The sequence below is a fragment of the Alosa pseudoharengus genome, unplaced genomic scaffold (assembly GCF_046254945.1).
Source record: "Alosa pseudoharengus isolate Yale_2024_CS ecotype anadromous, Long Island Sound unplaced genomic scaffold, YU_APseudo_1.1 YU_APseudo_1.1_scf_13, whole genome shotgun sequence".
Lineage (NCBI taxonomy): Eukaryota > Metazoa > Chordata > Actinopteri > Clupeiformes > Clupeidae > Alosa > Alosa pseudoharengus.
Genome location: NW_027468598.1, coordinates 5,635,814 through 5,657,842, shown reverse-complemented (window position 1 = coordinate 5,657,842; position 22,029 = coordinate 5,635,814). Strand labels below are relative to the sequence as shown.

The 22,029-nt window shown below is 39.5% G+C and overlaps 1 long non-coding RNA gene across 1 annotated transcript; it reads left to right on the top strand.

Annotated features, from left to right (window-relative positions):
• The first annotated feature begins 565 nt into the window (after positions 1-565).
• On the top strand, positions 566-3,134 carry LOC143121514 (uncharacterized). Its single transcript, XR_012986505.1, has 2 exons — positions 566-620; positions 1,284-3,134. It is a non-coding gene; the product is annotated as an uncharacterized LOC143121514 (long non-coding RNA).
• The last annotated feature ends 18,895 nt before the right edge of the window (positions 3,135-22,029 follow it).

The following is a 22,029-nucleotide window of genomic DNA, read 5'->3' as shown; positions in this document are numbered from 1 at the left end:
CTGCTTTACACCTTTCTGTTCGGTAAGGTCTGCTGTTTATTCTGATATATGGTTTGTCATATGTTAAACGAAGGGTTCGTGAAGTATTCCACCGAGATGAATGTGTAGGGAGATGGACGGAAAACCTTCAGTAGAATTTATGATTAAATTGAATGATATTATTTACTTTTCTCGCGAACCGTTCACCACAGCAATTAGCGGCTAACATCGTTTAAAAGCTGAGAAAAAGCTCTTTCATACTTGTGATGTCTGTGTGATGAGTAGGCTACTTCGCAAGTAGTTCAACTGAGAAGAATAGGTTAATTTGGATGCACTTTCTTTCTTGCGCTGTCACTTTCTCCACTGGGTAATTTGCGGTGTGAATGCTAAGATTATTTTGACAGGCCATATTAGGCTAAATATATATCGCTATTAGTAGGACGCAAAGCAGAATATTTAAAGAAGGGGGCACCAAGGCCACCGTGGCCTGTAAACCTCTGATTTTCAAAGGGGCGTCACGGCCAACGCAAGGGGCTACGACGGCCATGGCCGTCGTGGCCGCTTTGAAATTCCTACCCTGGAGTGCGTTTCCCAAAAGCATCGTTGCTAACTACGGTAGCAACTAACATGGTTGCAACTATGTAAGTACGACACAACTGTTCCCCAAAACGATAGTGTGAACTATAGTGGTGGAACTTACATAGTACGATGCATCGTGACACTGCGTCAGTGTTTCCCAAAACCATAGTAGCAACTAACGTTCGCAACCACTATCGTAAAGTTGTGTAGTTACAACTACACCTCTCGACCTGTAGTAAGTAGTAAGAACCATAGTAGACGACGTAACCAACCCTGATGACGGAACACGCAGAGGACAGATGGATGATAGGTAGCCATTAAACGATCCCATAACATTGCTGTGGGATACCATACCATAGCATTGCTGGAAGCTACAATTGCACATTACTGGACAACGTTATGTGGTACAGTGGAAAGTGAAGTGTTGTGGAGTTAGCCGACAACAGAGCGGCCTGTGGTGAAGTGCTATGATGACCGCAATCATCTGTGTTGTTATTATTCGTGAATTTACATGTAGCCTAATGCTAATGTGTCAGCACAGATTCTTTCGAACACCCGTTAAGTTATCTGGTGATAAAGCTTTTGAATTCCAACGGTATTGTTATGTGAGGCTAGCATTGTAATTGTTATAAAAGGATAACGTTACATTGTAGTCGTATGTTAAGTGTGTTTGGATGAAGCATCTGCTAATCATACACATAGCTAACGGTATATGGACTCTACAGCCCATTATGATGTGGTGAAGTGACTGTGCTGTGGCAGAGACTGTAGCGTGTGTGCTTTATATGAGAGAGGTCAGGGGTTCAAGACTGAGTCGATGGGTGTGAGGTGAGTAGCCTATCCCTGTGGAGTGGGGTTTGTGTTGTATCTTGTCTGATCACAAGCTATGTTTAGCGGGTGTATACGTTAAACTACTCTCAGTTATTATATGATCTTGATATTTGAACACATAGCTGAATTATGTTGGTACAATGACATTGGAGAATGCTGCTGTTGAGTAGCCTCTCGCTTGGAGAACTTTAAGACCTCTGGGACTTAAGTGAGCATGCAGAGTGCTGTGGTCAGTGTCAAAATGTGACATGATTTTCACTGATTTAACTTGTCCTTCATGGCCCAGGTATGGGTAGGCCTGTCATGGGAGGCGGAAAAATGGTAAGTTGCCTTTGCTTTGTGACCTTTCAATCTGTGTATGTATTTTGATGTCATGGCTCATAGGGAACATGTGTGTGTGTGTGTGTGTGTGTGTGTGTGTGGGAGGGATCATGGGGAGAAAGTGATGGTGGGAAAGTTAAGTACATTTACCCCCTCACCCCCACCAAACTAAAAGAAATGTAAAAAACATAAACAAAAGGGGAAAAAACAGGTAATGTGGCAGGGAATTGTGGGGTTTGGGTGTTTAGGGGCCAAACATATGTGCAACTAATTCCCAGTGTGCTTCCAGGCCAGCAGGAAGGTGTGCAGCAGCCACTGGAATGACCTCTTCCACCTCCTCCACTAACAGCTCCTCATCAGCCGGCAGTGGGATGTGATCCTGAAGGGCCATGTTGCAGAAGCGCCGCCACCAAAACTACACTGCACGCCTTTGCAGGATGGAGCTTCAGGCCACCAGCGGATTTGCTCACACACCTTTCCACATGCCCAGGGCCCTCTCCACAACAACGCGGGTCCGGCTATGGGCGTTGTTGTACCGTGCCTCTGCCTCGCTGTTGGGCTCCTAGATGGAGCAGTTGACATGCTTGTATTATCATAGGGGGTTGATGGAATAAAGTAGGTCTTGAAATGTCAGTGCACTCAGGGAATATAGACATGCATTTGAACAGTATATACTTTGCTACTGTCTCAGCAGCACCTACAGTAACACTGTGTGTGTGTGTGTATGTGAGTGTGAGTGTGAGTGTGTATGTGTGTGTGTGTGTGTGTGTGTGTGTGTGTGTGTGTGTGTGTGTGTTGGTACAGCTGGCGCAGATCCTTCAACCATTTGAGCATTGAAACATTTGTGCTATGTGAACTGTCATTTTGTGGTTGTGATTCAACACACAACTTTATCTGTGAACTGTATCTGTGCATTTAAAATATCATGAAATACTTGTGTGTGGTAACAGTATTCAATTTTCAGTGTCACAGTGAAAACACATAACAAGGGCAACATTGGAAAAATGCTGCATAAAGGCATGAAAAACTTCCAGTGAAATGAAGGGCAATCATAAAGTAAAGTATTCATTTATATAGCGCTTTTAGAACAGAGTGAAACCCAAAGCACTTACATAACAACATGTTCAACATTGTTCATATTACATATCCATATTTATTCTGCTCTTACTGTAAGGTAACTGATAAGATACTGCACATATTTATATTTCATTTATATTACTCTAAACCACCTTCTGCAAACCAACTGTATACTACTGTCTACACTGCACTATATTTATTGTCCTGTCTATGCACCACCTGTCTATACTTTATATATCACATTGCACTTTTCTGCCTTTTTGGCACTTCTGGTTAGATGCAAACTGTATTTGGTTGTATTTGTATTTGTGCTCTGCACAATGACAATAAAGTTGAATCTAATCTAACCATGCCAATTTGCATAGAACATAATATACATTTATCCTAAGCCTAGGCTAGTAAGCATATGGTCTCCAATCAGTAGTTAAAACTAGGACTACAGGTTCTAAACGATCATAGGAATATTTAGTGACTGAGCCTATCCAAGATTCCAACATCATTATTCATTTATCATTATCTAGGCTCGAACCTATGACTACAAGATCTGAAATGCAGAGGTCTATCCTTTCACGCCACCTTGTCATGCTACAACTAATGAAAATATTGGCCAGTATTTAGCCTATAGGCTATTCGGTGTGTTTCATTAAATGTGTAACTTATTTGTTCACATGTGCTCGGTTGGCGATTTATGCTTCACTGATTAGGCTCATTAGTAGGCTACGTTCAATAGACTGTGACGTTATTATTAAAATTATCATTATTATGCCTATTATTTTTAAAGCATACATAGCCTAGGGCCTATTGAAATTACTGCCTATTGTTGTAATAAGTATTATCATTATTATTATTATTATTATTATTATTATTATAAATGATATTATAACTGCTGGGCCCAGGAAACGTCATGCAATGTCAAATTTCATTCATTTTGCGTGACTTCATGCGTTCGGCTCTAACCGACAGAGTCCGACATTCTCCGAACACATCTGCAACCATTGTAGTCTGAACTATGTTGGTTGAAACCAACATGGTTCAAACTAACAAAGTACTATGTAAGTACGGCGGCTTTGGGGAACAGTCGTAACTTACATGTTGGTTAGTTGAACGATGCATCGTACCACGTTAGTAAAAAGCTAACCTCCGTAGTTGTACGGGAAACGCACCCCTGAACGTGACAAATGTCAATATTTTTTTCCTCGACCGGCCCAAAAGTGAAGCGGCCCACCGGGAATTCTCCCGATTCTCCCGATTACCCACCCCGGGCCTGCATACTATATATTTCCATCATAAAACTTTGGTGTACTCAACATTTCCGGGTCCACAATGGGGCTCTATGGGCTGTCCACCGGACTAAATGGTTCATGTAAACTTCAAAAAGTTCCCGGAAGTGATTGACAATGGATTAGAATGCATTAATAAGCTACTGTTCAATGAGAGACAGAGCCACAATTGTGGGTAATTGACAGACAATAAATGCATTGATATACAATATTTATAACACAGTGTAAGTATTGTGTAAACTGTGTAGTTATCCTACCATTAAAACAATATTAAATTAAATTTCAGACCGTCTGCTAAATATCGGAAGGTGACCTTTTTTTCTCCCTTTTACGTATGTGTCACTTAATATTAATTTCTGTACAAAACCAAGATGGGAGATTAATAGCACCCACCCCATAAATGTAGCCTAGGCCTATCTAAATTATCGTTATAAAAAAATGACCTAGCCTAGTACGTGACTCAAGAGCTGTAAACAGTGTTTTTGAGACTGCGTGTAGCCTACAAAAGCGCATGGAGATTTTAATTTTGCAACGAGAAACTGTTACACAGCTAGTCTAAGTCTAACATTAACTTGTTTGAGTTTTCTCCCCAACGTTTTCTCTGGTAGTTCTTCACTGATCTGAGAATAAAAAAAAGTTTAAAAGTTTCTCCAGTGGTGGGCATGTTAAGTTAATCGTAGCATTACCTACACAGTAACCCCGTGGTAATGCGATGCGAGTGATCATAATAACATAAAACATGATATAGTCCTTGATAAATAATCAGGCTATGAACTCATAAACAACAGCATTTTGTCACCGTTTGTCATTCACCGTGCTCAGGGATGGGCAGTATTTCTAATACATGTATTTAAAATACGTATTTCAAATACAAAATACTATTTTGTAATTTGTATTTTATTGAAATGATGAAAATGCCTTCGTATTCAGCCTTCAGTGTTGTGTATTTTTGTATTTCAAAATACTGTAAAATACTTTCTGTGAAACACTATGATGACATCTATCTAACTATCTATACTGTAAAGCACGAAATCTCTGTCTCTGTCTGTTTGTAGCACCCTTGCATGGTCAAGCCCCTCTGCTCCAGTAGAGCGTTTATTTTCCTTTGCTGGAATGATTAACAGGCCCCATAGGCGTTGTCTGAATGCAAAACTGTTTGAGAAGTTAGTTGTGCTTAAAGGCATCAACTGAGGAGACACGACTAGCTAAGGTTACACACACCCCTTTGCTCACACAAGGACAGCACAAGGACTTGAGTTCACAAGTTTATATTGCAACACTTGAGTTTGCTATTTTCCTTTCTTTGTTCTAAACTTTCCATCACATTTGGTGCCTCTGCTTAGCCACTTCATAAATGTGTTAGAATTAGTTCTGTACTTTAAAGAACATTTCGAGCGATCACATAGCCTATGTTCAATGTTGCAATATTATCAGAAGGCCCTATGTGCAATTTGCTTTTGAGCAGGATTCTATAAGAACATTTCAAAATAAGTGGAATGACAGTCATGACATTTTGCACTCAGCTGTAGCCTAGGCCTGCTAGTGGTGAGTCTGTTATAGCCTATTTATATTACTTGTATTGTAGCCTATGCAAACTCTATTAAACACTGTGTGCTATAGTCTATTAAACACTATAGGCTATGACCGCTATGTTCTTGCACTATTTCCCCCATGATATTGTTTCAGTTATCCAAAAGGCTCGAAGGATGCTCTTTATTATATGGCAATTTTGGAAAAATAACTAATAAAAGTGAGATGAGGTGCCCCCCCACCCGCTGTTCTCTGGCGCCGACCCTGGCAGAGGTTTATATTGGGATGTCTAACATGAGGGGTCAGCATATCTAATCTGTTGACTGATTATGGAAGGAGTCTCTTGCTTTCAGATGTTTTTCCAGGTAGTGTACAAGGGAAGGGATAGACGAAAAAGGCTTTAGAAAGAAGTATTTTATAGAATTTAGAAAATACAAAAATAGCATTAAGCATTAAGATGCTAGGGCCAGGCTAAAGAGCTTGAGATTCAGAGAACCTGCATGGTTGTGCTCATCCTGTCAGAAAATAGCAATTTGATCAGTGATCATGCATCATAGCGCATGTATCAGCGCAAGCTTGGTTTGAAACTGGTTTCTGGGGATGGGGTTTACACTATCCTTCACTGGGCTAGTGCCTGCTGTGTTAATATGACCAGCTGCAGCTCCCTCAAATCTATTCTCATGCATATTAGGCTAGCTTTTGCCAATGAAAATTAATGCAACATAAAAAAAACAGTAGGCTACTGCTCCTAACTGAAGAAACGTTTACGTTACTGTAAGAAAATTATTATTATCATTGTATAACCATTTGTGTAAGCAGAAATATTGTTGTGCTGAGTTCTAAGAACAGAGAGTTAAAGTTAAATGTTGTTGTGCTGAGTTCTAAGAACAGAGAGTTCAAGTTAAATGTTGTTGTGCTGAGTTCTAAGAACAGAGTACAAGTTAAGTGTGCACCCAGACAGACAGGAACTGCACCGTCTGTATGTGTGTGGGTGAGATAAGACTATGTCACAATGAAGTCGCTATGTCTTGCTTCCTATTTTCTGTGTGCATCTGTACAATAAAAGACACAGCTTTTGGGCTGCAGAGTCAGAGACTGATGGTGTGACGAATTCTTCCTTACATTAGCAGGCTCTCCTCTTGGTACCAGAGTTTGTGGGCAAAGCCATACTACGTGTTGTGGTTCTTGTATCTATATGTTGGGGTTAAATTCCCTGACAGTTACCAACAATGTTAACAACAAACTCAGCTTCACTACTGCAAACAAAGTTGGCTGTATGCTTCGCCATAACGAACCAGCTAGCCTTGTGATAACAAAATCTTTACCTTTTGTTTAGTCCACTGAAATTTATCCACATATGAAACGATTAAATACACAGTTATGGAGGAATTGTTTTGGGGAAACAGTTGCACTATATCCCACTTTTGCTGCCTTTAAGCCACTTAAATCCATAGCCTAGATGAGCATTGCGCATACATTACAACTTGACGTGATGGTGAAGCTAAATGCCCAAGAAATGTCATATCATAAAAGTTGTAGGCCTACTAAACGCAAAAACTTAATGACAGCTTGTTCGTGGTGGTGTAGTGATGCGCCTAATTGAAATGGGATAGGCAAGGGTTATCTTATATTTGGCTATTACGTGTGGCACATTTATTGGGCTTTATTTGATCAGGAACTGATAAAGACTGAGCAGCAGGAAAGTCATAGTCGATCAGTGGCGTCGTTAGACCTGGGCATTCGGGGCTATAGCCCCGGATCCTCTGGGGATAGCCCCGGATCTATGGGCCGTCAACAACAACAACAACAACAACAACAAAAACTCTACACTGCAAAAACTGCTTATCTAACAAAATCTAACCAAGTGTTATTAATCTTATATCAGGATAAAAAAAACTAGTTGGTATTGTTTTCAGTATAAAGACACTTACCTATGCTTTCTTGTGAAATCATTTGACTTAATTTAAGAAAAAATTGACTTATTTTAAGACATCTCATCTTGAAAACAAGCAAATTTGTCTGCCAGTGCGTTAAGCAAATTTGTCCTAAAAACAAGCAAATTTGTCTGCCAGTGCGTTGAGCAAATTTGTCTTGACAAGACTCCTTAAAATAAGTTAAAGTCTTCTTAAATTAAGTCAAAATGATCTTTTGAGAGGGTGGTAAGTCTTTTCATACTAAAAACAATACCAAATCTATTTTAATATAAGATCAATAACACTTGGTTAGAATTCATTTTTTGCAGTGTAATCGTGAATGAGATAAATAGCCCCGTAGAAGAGACTTTTGTGTTTTGTGTCCATTGTGTGCATTAACAGCAGCGCAAGAAAATCTGACGTGATCGGGGCAGGTTTAGAATCATTTGTTGCAAAATGTTGCAATTTCAATTCTCCTCTACGCTATTAAGCATTGCTGTTTCGTTCTTCTAGCCTACTAACTAGCCTTAGCGAAATAAGTGTACAGAAGCACAAATGGATATTAGAAGTTTCTTTAGAGAAAAAAAGGGCAGAGCAGGGACAAGAAGTGGAAATTAACAGTGTGTCATCATCTCTCGCAACCCAGGAGGACATTTCGATCAGGTCAGTTTCAATATATCGTGATTTACTATTGAATCACATGCGCAGTAAATATAGTAAACCTGACCTCGTTTGAGGGGGCTTCCAAGCAATGCATGTTGGGCTTGATTTTGACAGAATGGAATTTTTTGGGGGGGCAAAAGTTCGTGATACACAACCCAAATGCATTGCTTTCAAGGCACCCAGTTTGAACAGTTGAACTGTTACAGTTACAGTTTAAACAGATACAGTCAATGGTGTTGAAGTGGTAAGTAGTCTAGCTAAGCAATAAAAAGTAGTGGAATTATTTGTAGTTGACCAGGAAATGTTGACTTGATCAAATAGTTAGAACTAGTATAGGCCTATGGATTTGATGTTGGCCGCAAATTCAGAGCATTACGTTAACGACATGGTTAGCCTACATAGGCTCTTACAAATATTACAAAAATTATATTATATCCTGGTTCAATTGTTTCCAGTTTCATAAACGAGGGTGTTAGATTTGCAGTGACTACAAAATCCAACCTAATACCATTAGGCCTACCAAGGCATTGCGTTGGATGTTTCTCCACTTGTTCTCTTTGCGTATCTGGCTGCTAATCCATGGAATGAAAAGGGATAGCCTACCCGTTCAAAAGGAGGCTTAACGTTGTTTTATATAGGATCGCTATGATGACCGTGATGTAGAGGGCAAGAAAGTATAATAGTCTCTCTCGTGCTCATAACTTAGGTTATTATCAGGTCACTTGCTCATGATTTGCAGATAGCAACTTACAAATGACGTAGCCTATTTGCCATAATGGTCATGAAAAATATATTAGGCCTACTAGTAAAATATTCACATATTTAGGGTTAACCTTACTCAGCACTGAAACCTGTCAAACTTCTTTCAAAGTCCTTCATCACATGAATTAAGATTAAAATAATTTAATTTCTGAGCACCACAAAGTCAGACCTCAGCAACTTTTTTAATGTAAGATTGTTCATAGGTCACATATCAATCAAATCATAACAACTGCAATGATACTGTTTTTAAAATAATGTGTTGTAGGCCTAAGTGTAAATGTGTGTGTCTAAACATGCTTTAATGAGCTGAATTTGAGCTTACAGTTCTTTCACCAACCTATGTGTTTTACATTAACTTACAAAATAGATACTTTAGCTTAGTCCTCAGATAGAGGATCGTTGCTGCTCTGTTAAGGTATTTCTGTCCCTCCCAAACTGCATTGAAATGGTATGTTTAGCAGCCAGAATTTCAAAATCTCCTGGGGGAGAAATCACCGGCCCCCCTCTAACAGGACCCCCCCCCGAAAAAAATTGCCTGATTGTGCCCCCTCTGAATTTTGCCTTGCATGACGCCCCTGAAGGGGATGACGTCCAAATGTTTATCCCGAGACGAACGCTCACACCTGTGCACTTGACAGAGGTGCATGACGATGTTTATTCTACAGGCTATTTTAATGTCATATTTTGGGTGTTGTATGTGGTGCACTTTGGCAGAAGAGACGTTCTCCTTACACGGTCTTTAAACATCAAAATATTCAGAATGCCGTGACGTGAGTCACTACAATTGGCCTTCCTTTTCATTCACAAAGTAGGTTAAAATTGCATGTTCATCAGCCCGATTTTCAAAATCTCTCGGGGGAGAAACCCCCCAACCCCCGGACAAAAAGGTCTCTACCTACAGGGCTCTAGCCCCGAATGTTTTCAATAGCTAGCCACGCCCCTGTAATCGATACATAAATCGTTTATTACAGTGGTCCCCAAACTACGGCCCGCCACCTCATTTTAGGTGGCCCCCCAAAACATGTCTGTGGTAGGCCTATATAGGATCCGGCCCGCACGGGAGTACGACATCGTCAAACTAAAACCTCCGTAATTTGCCCATTCATTCTCTATGGCGGGTCTTAAAGGAGAATTCCGGTGTGATATTGACCTAAACTGTGTTGAAACATGATACCGAGTGTGAACGTATGTCTCATAGCCCATCTCGGCTTGTCCCCTGCACTCCAAAATCTGGCGCTAGTTAGCCGATGCTACCAACAGCTTCGGCATCGGGCTAGCCATGCAAATAAATCACTGTTTTACACCGTTTACGAGGCTTAATTTATCTCCACACTTCATTGGTAGACTACCGAAGGCCCTGACATTTAAGACGTCCAAAAATAATTCAGTGGAAATGCATGGATTCCAGTTTCTGCCAGTAGCAGCAACTGGAATCCATGCATTTCCACGGAATTATTTTTGGAATCTGATCCCTTATCATACCTGTTCATTCTTAATCGTCGCTCGACTTATCGTGACTAAATTCAAGATGGCTGCAAACGCTAAACTTCATGAAGATACTGTCTGTATAAATTGTCTTGTAAGTAAACTACCAGTGCTTTTTCAAAGTTCTCAATGTCTCGTTTTAAATGTCAGGGCCTACGGTAGTCTACCAATGAAGTGTGGAGATACATTGAGCCTCGTAAATGGTGTAAAACAGTGATTTATTTGCATGGCTAGCCCGATGCCGAAGCACCACTATTGAAAAAGCTGTTGGTAGCATCGGCTAACTAGCGCCAGATTTTGGAGTGCAGGGGACAAGCCGAGATGGGCTATGAGACATACGTTCACACTCGGTATCATGTTTCAACACACTTTAGGTCTTGACTTTGATTTGACTTTAGGTCAATATCACACCGTAATTCTCCTTTAACAGTACACATGTAATACTCCTTTTGTCCACTGGTGGTTGTTTTGGCGCTGTTTCGCGTTTGCCATCGAAAACAGAATGAAATGTATAGTAGGCCTACTGTACCTGCAAATAATGTAAGAGGCCTCTGCTGACTGCATCAGTGCTCAAAGTATTCTAAAAGTTTATCAATTAATTGTTAATAACTTCTATTCAAGTCATAATTCTGGAACTTTCTGGTATAATTATTTATATGTTTTATTCACTCGTTCAAATATTCATACAGAGTTCACAAAGTTCTCATCAGGTGAGTGAAAGTTAGAATGGTGGTCATTTCAGATGTTTCTGCCACCACTTCATAAAACTCATAGTTTGAGAACTTTAAATTTGTAGGATATTGCTTGTTCACAACTTGAGCTGTGTATGCAAAGTTCAGAGTTCAAAATATACTTTTGGGACTCCCTGCTTATAGTTTTGAGAATGCTATTATTAGTATTATTTCATTTGAGCTACATTTTACACTGATATGGCAAGATGGCAATATAAACACAGATAACAATGGTATTAAATTGCATTAGCCTATAGATTAAATGTAATGGAATATTCAACTAAGGTAGACTGCCTTTGTTCACAGCGCTAAGCTATTTATGGTTACTGATATACTCCGAGTCTCTGGCCCTCTCTTAGAGCCAGGCATAGTGAGCAGGCCCTCGGAAGAAAAAGTTTGGGGACCACTGGTTTATTATTATAATTAGGCTATTGATAGCCTACTATTACTTTACTACTATTACTGTTGTTATTATTATTATTCGGATGAGGCAAAGGAATGTAAATCTGAGTCTGAAATGTTGGCTACAAACAGTCTATACTGCTGTAACTGCACTGCTGCTATTATAAATTGTTAACTTCCGGGAACTATTTGAGGCTTCCATTAGCTGCCATTGTTGGAAAAAAATGGAACATTAGCGTCAATGGAGTTGTCGCAACTCTACCTTTATATGGCTTTGGGCCAGGCCACCTGCATCAACTGTCAGTTTCTCAGGCTTTAAGCATACAGTCTCATTCTATTAAGACTACACATGCTGTTCAACTGTTTCCTCTGTCCAAAAGTGTTTCAAAATAAAAGTCCTCACTACAATAATTCCCTATTAAATAATGTAACCATTTAAACTATCTACCTATTTAACTGTTCAGTCATTCCAACTATAATAAACCTCATCTACCAAGCAAATAATTTAACCTTTTAAACTATCCACCTAATTAACTGTTCAGTCATTCCAACTATATTAAACCTCATCTACCTAGTTCAGTCATTCCAACTATATTAAACCTCATCTACCTAGCAAATAATTTAACCTTTTAAACTATTCACTTATTTAACTGTTCAGTCATTCCAACTATATTAAACCTCATCTAGGCCTACCTCGCAAATAATTTAACCTTTTAAACTATCCACCTATTTAACTGTTCAGTCATTCCAACTATATTAAACCTCATCTACCTAGTTCAGTCATTCCAACTATATTAAACCTCATCTATAGGGTTGGGTATCGTTTGGGTTTTATCCGATACCGGTGCTAAATCGATACTTTTAAAACGGTGCCGAAACGGTGCCTGAACCGGTACTTTGTTTTTAAAATATTTTAAATTAAAATGGTCTAAAGCATGAATTTCTTTTTTTTTATTGATAAGACAAAATTAATTTGAACATGAAATTGAACTGTTATATTCAATTTACTATCAATATCTCATTGCTCCTACGAATAATACATTCAAATGTTAAAACAGCTTGCCATGCATGCACACACAATGGTAAGCTCTGCTTTCAAGTTTACCCAGTGTAGGCGGTTTGCCATAAGGTAGGCTATGTTAAAACCGCTTTCCATAAAACTGCCAGGTCATGGACAACGGCATTTGCAAGCAAGCTAATCTAACAGGGACTCTACTTTCCAGTTAATTCAGTGTGTTCCCAAATGCTTCAAGACATTTCATGTCTTAACCCATAACACGCAGTAGTTTTGAATATGTTAGGCTACATGTCGGTGTTGAAATGTTTAGATTCCCAGCGCTAGCCTAGTAGGCATTTTAACAGCAACTATGGCTATGCGCTAACACCAGTCAGCTGAGTTTAAAGGGACACCAGGCAAGCCTGATGCTTTTTCTCTACGAAACTCCCCCTCGCTCGGTCTGAAGCTCTTTTCCTTTTCTTTGCGTCTTCCGTCAACGGTTTTCGCTGCTTCTTCGCTGCCTCTGCCATTATACACATGTTTGCAACAATCTCTAGCGTTTCGTTAGCCTGCCTCTGTGCTGTAAACTGATCCTGCCTCGGTCGGCGGGTAGGATACACCGAACTTGCAAGTGGGATATTCTTCCTACAGGCAGTAGGGGCGGGCGAGAGAGCCTTCATTCGCCCCGTAATGAGTCATTTAACCATATACCGACTTACGAAGATGATTAATTAACACGAAAACGTTAATTAGCGATAACGTACGATGGTTTCGTAGCCTCTTTGACAGCTCAGCGACATCAGGTATAGGGAGGGAAAGTGAAAACCAGCGCCCCAAGTGGTTGCGTTCCTATCGAAGAGCAGCTCCAATGTTAAGTCCCATAGACCTATTTTTAAAAATATACTGTGAAGCCAAATCAGCGATCTTATCCACCAAAAAATGTTTTCAGTGTCTATACAGTAATAATCTTCTAACTGTGAAAATGTCAGACCCTATTTTGCCTTATTTTAAAAAATCGAAATTGCTCATTTTGTTTCATAAACGAACTACAAAAAAGCCACGTGACTTTACCCTTCGACGTTACTCACGTAGCATGGTTTGTTTATTAGCCTGGTTAGCATTGCCACTTAACACTTACTGCCAGCTCTTCATGTGAGTAGAAGCACAACACCAGTTATCCAGACATAAAGGTTATCACCACGCGGTTTACATCACCTTCCGTTATTACAAAAATATGTAAGCCAGTTAAGCAAATTGCCGTATTGATCAGTTAGAGATTAAGCGCCCAAACCTGTGACGTCACATGCAACTGTAGTTTGTTATCACCATGTTAAGACAAAAACTCAAAACAATTCAACTGATCCTAAAAATAAGGTATGACCACTTGAAGCAATAGAGGTGACCCACAGTGCCTAACATATGGAAGGCATTAAATTAAGATCCCAATGTGCACCGAGATATATTTTTTCTAAAAAAAAATCCCATCCCCTCCGCTAAACTCTAGGAACGCAACCACTAGATGGCGATGAGATTACTTTCCCTCCCTATGTAACCTACATATTTATGTTTCTGCCAGCTAACTTTTAACATAATCTTTATTATATTTATTGTGATGCTGTATGGGCCGCATGCACATGAAAGATTAATATCATTCCATTATGTTGTTTAACACACCGTGAAATAAAGTTTTCACCTTACAACTTTGCTGATAACATTTCAAATAAATGTCAGCTAGCGCATTAGCAAGGATATTGTGTGACGTATAGGCTAGCCTACTGTTGATGTTGTTTCATAGCCTTTTGCTTATGTATAGTTAGGCCCACTGCTACATTTTGACAGGAGCTCGCGATATCGCTTTAAAGTAAGCTACTTGGGCTCACGCAAGCTGTCAAACACTGTCCACTCGCCTATGTGGTGCACCCCTTTGGTTTATACATCCAGTGTTTATCATATGTTAGCTAACTGTATCTGGATGTGTTGCTATCAGAGCAAGACGTTAGAGATGGCGCATGACATGCAGTGATGCCTCGTATATATATTTTTTTTAAAAACGCTATTTAAGCACCGAAATGAGGCACCGAAATCCACGTTGTTATTCCATGCAGTTACTACCGTTTGCGTCGGCACCGGTGCCATATTAGAACCGTGTTTCGGTGCCCAACCCTACTCATCTACCTAGCAAATAATTTAACCATTTAAACTATCCACCTATTTAACTGTTCAGTCATTCCAACTATTAAACCTCATCTACCTAGCAACAGCCTAGCAACCACCTCATGTACCCTAGCAACAGCCTAGCAACCATGTCAAATACCCTAGCAACAGCCTAGCAACCACTTCCACATTTACAACCTAGCAACCAACATAACAACTAATGAGTTTAACCTAGCAACCAGCATAGCAACCACCACAAGTACCCTAGCAACAGCATAACAACCACCATAACTACCCTAGCAACAGCCTAGCAACCATGTCAAATACCCTAGCAACAGCCTTGCAACCACTTCCACTTTTACAACCTAGCAACCAACATAGCAACCAATGAGTCTAACCTAGCAACCAGCATAGCAACCACCACAACTAACCTAGCAACAGCCTAGCAACCACCTCATGTACTCTAGCAACAGCCTAGCAACCATGTCAAATACCCAGGCAACAGCCTAGCAACCACTTCCACAGTTACAACATAGCAACCAATATAACAACCAATGAGTTTAACCTAGCAACCAGCATAGCAACCACCACAACTAACCTAGCAACAGCCTAGCAACCACTTAAAGAACCCTAGCAACAGCCTAGCAACCATGTCAAATACCCATGCAACAGCCTAGCAACCACTTTCACAGTTACAACCTAGTAACCAATATAGCAACCAATGAGTTTAACCTAGCAACCAGCATAGCAACCACCACAACTAACCTAGCAACAGCCTAGCAACCACCTCAAGTACCATAGCAACAGCCTAGCAACCATGTCAAATACCCTAGCAACAGCCTAGCAACCACTTCCACAGTTACAACCTAGCAACCAATATAGAAACCAATACGTTTAACCTAGCAACCAGCATACCAACCACCACAACTAACCTAGCAACAGCCTAGCAACCACTTCAAGTACTCTAGCAACAGCATAGCAACCACCATTACTACCCTAGCAACAGCCTAGCCAACCACCTCAAGAACCACCACAACTTCAACCTAGCAACCACCATAGCAACCTACAGGATTACCTAGGCAACCAGCATAGCAACCATTTAATTTAGCATAACAACCAACATATGTACCCTAGCAACACTATTGCAACTATATCTGCATTATTTGTTTTTACTCTGTATGATATTTTACATCCTATTTTTTGCATTTTCATGCACCGTATTTCCTTCGGGAAATGCTTTTCTAGTTCTTCTTCTAATACTTTTTGTGCGTTTAATGCACAACCGTTTAACTTAGAAGCTTCATTCAAACTGCGTTTCGTAGGTCTTACTTATGTGACTTCAGCTATGTTATTACATAATACATACATAATCTGTTGGTGATTTATTGTAATCTCACAATGAAAAAAATAGGAAAAATCCAACCTTGAAGGGAAGCAAATTTATTCTGAGAAAAAGGAAAATCTCATAAATAAATAAATATTTTTAACAAAATCACGTCGCTCACAATTATTGGCACCCCTGCTTGTAATACCTTCTTAAGCCTCCCTTTGCCAATAAAACGGCTTGTAATATTTTCCTATGACACCCCATAAAGTTGGAGAATAGAAAGCAAGGGATTTAAGGCCGTTCGTCTTTACCTAATCTCCCCAGATTGTCCAGATTCCTAGGTCCACACTTGTGCATTCTCCTCTTTGACTCACCCCACTGTTTTCCTATGGAGTTTAGATCAGGGGACTGAGATGGTAATGACCGAAGCTTGATTTTGTGTTCAGTAAACCATATTTGTTTTGATCTGGACGTTTGCTTTGGTTCATTGACCTGATGACTGATCCAATCATGACCAACATTTAATGTCTTGGCAGAGATTGACAGATTTCTCAGTTCAGGTTTTTCTTGGTGTTTATGATACCATGCACCGTAATTAGGTTCCTAAGGCCTTTGGGAATAAAAACAGCCCCACAATAGCACAGCCCCTCCACCATAACTCTCATTAGGTATGGGGTTCTTTCCAGTATAGTCGTTCTTCTATGTACAGTACACCAAACACACCTAAAGTGTTTCTAGCTAAAGAGCGCATTTTTCATTTCATCTGACAATAAACCACACTTCCAGACAAAGTCACTGTAACATTCAGTAACTCCTGCCGTTTACATTGGTAATTAAATGACTGGACAGGCCTTTACCTGGTATGAGCTCTAAATAATCTATTAGCAGTGAGGTCACTTTTGAAAATTGTTTGGGGGATAAGATGATACCTTTTTTTGTCACTTTTAAACAGTGGTTCTTATGGAATTTTTTGCCTTTCTTACCATCCTCCATAATGTGCGTGGGGCAAGATAACCATTGGTCTTTGTCCAAGCATTGTCACATTTCCAGTTGATTACAACCTATTAATCCTTGTTTTAACTGTATGTATAGGCATTTTCTAGCCTAGAAATCTAGACGCACCCTAGCGGCAGCAAATTACATTTGCTGCCAGGGAGGCCTAGTCTAGCAACTCTCCGTTGGCTTGTAAGCTCGAAAAAATTTAACTTCTATCAGGCCAATCAAATCGTGTATAGAGTCGTTAGGCGGGCTTGACATAATGATTGATGGCAGAGTTGCAACGGTTTGGCTTGAATTCCCTGCTACTTGAAAACGAATAAGATAGATGTTGCTGTTGGCGAACAGTTTGACACGAGTTAAGCTTTTATTAAGTTGGCAAAAGTTTGAACTAGCCAACTAGCCGCTGGTGGAAAACGCATGGGACTCATAGCGCTGTCCTATTGCGTGCAGAGGGAATTTGAAAGACAACCGATTATCCCGCCCCTTGGACCTGACAATATAATATGTTACAAAGGTAAATATTTCAACATCTGATTTAAAATTTTTGGCTTTGGGTGTGTTATGGTAGTATGGTATGTATCTCAGTCATAATTGCTAAATGCATTGCATAATTCCCATTAGATGAAATAGCTGAGGTTTTGCACTGATTGAACATTGTCAATTATAGAGTACCTTGATCAAAATTCCCATTTATTTGATGGGAGCCATTTGAGGATTTAGTGAGCAGTGTATTCTCTTGTCTTTCCAATGTTGAAAAATGACTAGAGGATTTAGCCTCTGTGTCACTTTATTTTCATACCTTAGTGAAAAAGAATGTCATGAACTACTTCTGAAAGTTCAAAGACACTCTGATTAACTTAAATAAGTTGAAATTAGATAGGAAAATGCTTCTGTTAGGTTTTGTATATAAGATTTTTGTAGGGGTGCCAATATTTGTGAGCAACGTGTTTTTGTTAAAAATATTTATTTCTTCATGAGATTTTTTATACCTTATTTTTTATACCTGTTTTTAGTCAACTTTACCAAAGGTGCCAATCATTCTGGAGTACTGTATGTGTGTGTGTGTGCCTAATTGTGTGGATGTGTGCATTTGGTGTGTCTGTGTATGTCAATTTGTCTCCATCGCCTATAGAACCAATATGAGATTTTGAAGGCTGATAACCTACCGATTTCGATATTTCGTCCCCTTAGAATTATAAGGTTCTATCTGACATTTTTGTCAAAATTGAGTTATTTACATATTCTTATTCTGTGACACCTTAAGAAGATGAGGTGAGGTGTTTCTTGTAGTTGTATGTATTTTTGGACATTATATCTAAAGAGGTTTGTTCCACTTAGCAGTATAACTCTATGGAATTCTAAGACTTTGAAGCTCAATATCTCAGAACTACTCAGAACGTAGATAGAACCCTATAATTCTAAGGGGACGATTTTGAGTTATTCAAAAACTGATGACATGTAAAAATGTTCTCCCATAACAAAGTTGTAATCAAGGTGGGGTATTATGTATTTGGATAGGCCTAAGTATCTAGAATCCTAATGAAAGGCTCTTCATATACAGTAATTTGTTTAAGAAATAAAATAGTGTATAAAATAGAAAGAATAAGAATGAAATAGGTCTTTGTTCTGTGATAACCACATTGCCATTTTCATCAAACTTGACATTACTCTCCCGATTATAGCCTAGCCTACTCAAGGTTGTGCATGTGTGTCACTCACATAAATGCCCCAGCAGTTTAAAGCTCTTCAAAGCTCATCATCAAACCTAGCACCCCCCCCCCCCCCCCCCCCCCCACACACACACACACACACACACACACAAACCCCTTTGGTTGATGCCAAAATGTGTCAGCCACACTTTGTTCACCAATATACAATAGCCTACAGGATTTAGGAAAATGGGACATTCACATAATTCATGACAAGTGTTTTCAAAAATATGCAGCGAATTTGAATTTGCTTTCTTTTAATGCTCAAGAACATATCAGTAGCCTACATACAGTAGCAGTAGCCTGTTTATGATACGTATTTAATACATCTTTCCAAAACAAAATAGCATTTTGGAATTTGTATTTTATTGGGTTGATTTGTATTGAGAATGGTATGGAGGAAGGTAAGACATGTTTAAACGCATGTTAACTCACAAGAGGATGTAGGCTTTAAGAAAATGTATAGATTAGGTGGTTGAATGACCTTTCCCTTAATGCTAGAGGACAACACTGTGTACTTTCATATGCAATACAGGACTGGACTACAAATTATGGTGTGACAAAATAAGAAGGAAGGTGGCTCAGTTCACGTTATTTGGCATTTAAAGGGACACCAGGCAACGTTTTTGTGTTAATTAATCATCTTCTTAAGTCGGTATATGGTTAAATGACTCATTACGGGGCGAACGAAGGCTCTCTCGCCCGCCCCTACTGCCTGTAGGAAGAATATCCCACTTGCAAGTTCGGTGCATCCTACCCGCCGACCGAAGCAGGATCAGTTTACAGCACAGAGGCAGGCTAACGAAACGCTAGAGATTGTTGCAAACGTGTGTATAATGGTAGAGCCGGCGAAGAAGCAGCGAAAACCCTTGACGGAAGACGCAAAGAAATGGAAAAGAGCTTCAGACCAAGCGGGGGGGAGTTTCGTAGAGAAAAAGCATCAGGCTTGCCTGGTGTCCCTTTAATTTGTATAGTATTCAACTGCTCTACTGTAAGTTTGATGAAGATCCCTGCACCTCTTTGGGAGATATTGTCCAAATACTGTATTTTAAAGGCACACTATGCAGTTTTTTTAGCTTAATATGCAAGTTTTTTAGCTTAATTTACCTTCATTTAACAGCTTTAGAGTCATTGGAATGGTTATATTACTTTTTTCGGGTTGAATGGTGGCCGTCTCGCTTCCCCCTAGCGCCTGTGAGCGGAAAAACCACCCTTGCAACTGTGGGCCGGCGTGCCGACGGCCTCAGTGTCAGGAAGTATAACGAGTGTAACAAATTGCTTTACTGCATTCAAATACACATACACGCCAGGCACCGGCTAGAAAAAGGTAGCGATGGAGTTTCTCAGACATTCGTCATGACAGAGCCAGCAAAAAAGAAGCCAAAACCGAGAAAACAGTAAGGAAATTGCCAATACTGCATAGTTTACCTTTAAGAGCAACCACATGTGACCTTGACCTTTGACCCCCACATTGAGTACTTTATCAGTTCATCAGGCCCTTGTAGTGAATAAGTGTGCAAAGGTCCTTCAGCCAGCTTTGGAGATGTTGGAAAATATAATATGTTAAGACATGATATTGGTTTATTGGTTCATTGAAAGCTCATTTTTATTTCTCTGGTTGGAGTTGTAGGCACCTGACATTCTTAATCTACATCAAAAGATGGTTCCAATGATACAGAAAATGCCTTTGCTACATTTATTTCCACCTTCAACCCTAATTCGCTTAATAGACATCCCAAAGATCAGCTCTCATGTAGGTCAGAAAACTAATCTTTAAAACATCAACCATCTCTTTGTTCTGATTTAACATGTCTTCAGTCAGAATGATGAAGTTGCATGCGATCATAATGCTTTTCTTTATATTTCAATTCAACTCAAGGTATGGATCTCAAAAAATTGAAGAAGAGTGCTTCCTGGACTTAAAGTTGTATGTTTGAGGTGCTCTTTGTATGGGAAACTGACCATCTGAGGTATGGATTGAAGGATCAATAAACCCTGTAGTTCAGTCTTATGTAGCCTATACAGCTGGGACATAGCCCAGTGAACAACATTGTAATCAGGCAGCACTTTTTTTTTGTCAAGAAGAATCATGCTCAGACAAGGTGGGTTTTGAGTTATGAAAATGGAAAACAGCTTCCTCGTGATCTTGTCATGTTGTAATGCTGGGTGAAAGGGATATTAGGCACTGATAATCCCTGAGGCCATAACATAAATAAAATCATGTTAAAAACAAAACACGCATTAATGATTGTTGCATACAGAATAAACCCTGAGACCAATTTATGTTTGTTCCTCATAACATCACTAAACTACAATACTGCCTACTTTACTCCTACACCATGAATATGGCACATTTTCAAATATGATGTTACAAAAACATCTAATTACTAAAGAAGATTAAAAAGATGACTCAAAGTCAAGGAGGGAGCAACATTTTTTTATTATTACAAGAGCTACTAACTTGTAAGAAAACACATCTGGAAACTACAATCACTTATGGGAGTGGTACCCAATTTTGAAGGCAGGCATAGACCCACCATTCCCCAAAATGAATCCCCCCAACACACGCACACACACAAACAGCCTAAAAAGGTCAATTTATTTTACAGCTATATTCTGCATTAATAACAGTTAATGGTAAATAATTGAGAAAACTCATGTTAAATTTCAAATATAAACAAGGAGCTAATCTGATTTAAACAGCCACTGAAGTTCCTTGCCAAAAAAGGGCTGTACATTCCCCTCAATTATAAACCTTAGTCGTGTGGCAGTCTTGTTTGAGTCATTTTGCCCTCTTCATTTAAACCGGTATACATTCAGGAGGAACACACAATGGTGGAAAAAGGTGGGGTAGCTGTCCATGTTCCATACAAAAAAAACAACCTTGATAATTCACCTCTGAATGAGAAAAGGACATGGAAATATTTTGTTTTGGACATCCCATCATGTAAAAGCATTTTTTCTATCACACATATTTCATTACACTAAAATATGCAAATCTAGTATAACATGGTGAAACTTCTGGAAAAATATCCTGTCCTGATAATCGTTCTACTGGTTGTGCTTACACAATCACATGGAAGAAAGCAAGGAAAAATCTCCCTGAGAGGATCACAATTTGACAAGGTTATGGGACTGAGGAAGCAACACATTGGGCAATACCACACCAATGTGAGAACAGTCTCCAACATTGCCAAACATCAACTGTGGGCTACATTTGTGATCTAAGACCACAAGCCAAAGCTATTCATCTGTCATTTTCTGCATGTTTCCTTGGCACCTATAATGTT